This window comes from Microtus ochrogaster, chromosome 4 (assembly GCF_000317375.1).
Source record: "Microtus ochrogaster isolate Prairie Vole_2 chromosome 4, MicOch1.0, whole genome shotgun sequence".
NCBI classification, from domain to species: Eukaryota; Metazoa; Chordata; class Mammalia; order Rodentia; family Cricetidae; genus Microtus; species Microtus ochrogaster.
Window position 1 is genome coordinate 16,834,962 of NC_022011.1, and position 2,414 is coordinate 16,837,375.

A 2,414-nucleotide genomic window follows, 5' to 3' on the forward strand; every position below is an offset into this window, starting at 1 on the left:
AGGCATACATGCAGAGAGAACACTGTATACATAATAAATAAATAAATATTTAAAAAATAAAAAATAAAAAAATTAAAAACACATATGGCAAGGATGCAGGAGACAGAAGCTTTCATGTAGTACTGATATGAACAATAGTTTGCCAAGTCTCTTAACAAGATAGATGTATGACTGGCATACAACCAAGAAATTTTGCCTGTATGAACTTACCAATGAGAAATAAAGTATGTGCTGATACAAAAACTTAAAAAGACAGTTTTTATTGCTCTTGCAGAGGACCTGGGTTTGGCTCGCAGCTTCAGTACAACTGTCTGTAACGTTAGTGGCGGGGGTTGCTTATCCTCTGGCCTCCACGGGGATGTGCATGTGGTGCATATAAACTTGTGGCTGGCACACACACAAGCACACATAAAACATAACAAAGAAATCTCGTTTTAATGCAAAAGTGTGATTGGTCAGTGAGTTAGCACAGCAGGTAAAGGCTTGGCAACCTAAGTGTGATACCTGGAACCTATGTAAAGGTGGAAGGAGAGAACCAGCTCCTCCCACAAGTTCTCCTTTGATATCCAGATGTCCCAGCCCACACAATAAGTAAAACAAATAAATACATAAAATCAAACGCTAAAATAAATAATCACGGGGCTGGAGAGATGGCTCAGCTGTTAAAAGCATTGCCTGAGTTCAGTTCCCAGCAACCACATGGTGGCTCACAACCATCTGTAATGAGGTCTGTTGCCCTCTTCTGGCCTTCAGGCATACACGCAGGAAGAATATTGTATACATAATAAATAAATAAATATAAAATAAATAAATAAATAATCACAAAAATAAGTAAGATAGAGAGCAGTGGAAGAAGAGATCTGACAATGACCTCTGGATTCTGCATGCATCTGCACCCATGCATACATACTACACACACGCACACTTACAAATTCTGTAGGAACTAGGGTGTTGTTGGTGATAAAAACACTTGCCTAAGCAACCCAAGGCCCTAGATTTAATCCAAGTATCACACACACATTAAAAAAAACTAATTAACTAGGGGCTTCAGAGATGGCTCCAGAGGTTAAGAGCACTGGCAGCTCTTCCAGAGGTCCTGTGTTCAATTCCTAGCAACCACATGGTGGCTCACAAACATCTATAATAAGATCTGGTGCCCTCTTCTGGTATGCAGGCATACATGCAGAGAGAACACTGTATACATAATAAAAAAAATTCTCACCAGGCAGTGGTAGCACGTGCCTTTAATCCCACGACTCGGGGTAGAGGGTCAGAGGCAGGTGGATCACTGCATTCAGGCTAATCTAAAGAGTGAGTTCCAGGACAGTTAGAGCTACATAGTGAAACCCTGTCTGGAAAAACCAAAACAAAACAAAAAAAATCTAGTAGAATATCAATTGCATTGAATTAACAGATAAAATTTGGCTTTTACCTATTTGGATTACCATAGTAACAAGACTGATTCTTTCAAACAATGAATGCGGAATGTCTTTCCATTTATTTTTTATTTCTCTTATTTATTATTTGTGTGTATGTGTTTGTACCACTGAAGCTGCCAAGCTTCCTTTCACTACGTCACTGGCACACTACAGGAAAGGAGAGGCTAAAGGCAATGCCCTGTCCTCCTGGCCTAATGCTTCACTCTTCCCCATCTCTTTGCTGCCTCACAAGCATAAAAGACAAGTCAATAAGGGTTCTAGACTGAGACCTAGAACTAATCCTAGGCTATCTTAATTTATAATAAATGAAGCCTATGATCCTAATTCTCCTTAAAACTAACCAACTGAAGTCAGGTGGTGAGCATGCCTTTAATCCCAGTACTCGGGAGGCAGAGACAGCCGATCTCTGTGAGTTCCAGGACAGCCTGGTCTACAGAATGAATTCTAACAGCCAAGGCTATGCAGAGAAATCCTGTCTTGGAAAACAAAAACCAAAAAACCAAAAAAAAAAAAAAAAAAAAGTTAGCCAGCTGAATAATAGAAAGCTCAGCATGCACATGTGTCCAGGTTCCCATGGAGGCCAGAAGAGGGCATTGGTTCCCTAGGAACTGGGTTACAGAGGATTTGCCAGGTAACATGTGGGTGCTGGTAATGAAACCCAGGTCCTCTGGAGAGCAGTCATTCTCTTAACCACTGTAGCGAGTCTTTCTCTTCCTGCCAGCCAGCTTTCAAATCATGACTTGGAGATTTTTTATTAATTATGTAGTCTCAGCAGATAGCTTAGGCTTATTTTTAGCTAGCTCTGACAACTTAAATGAACCCATTAAATGAGCACATTAATCTATGTGCTGCCCGGAGGCTCATTTACCTCATCTGCATACCGTCCATCCTGCTTTGCTGCTTCCTTCGCATTTCTTCCCAGCAACTTCTGTGCCTGGAAATCCTGCCGTGCTTTTGGCTGTTCAGCTTTCTAGT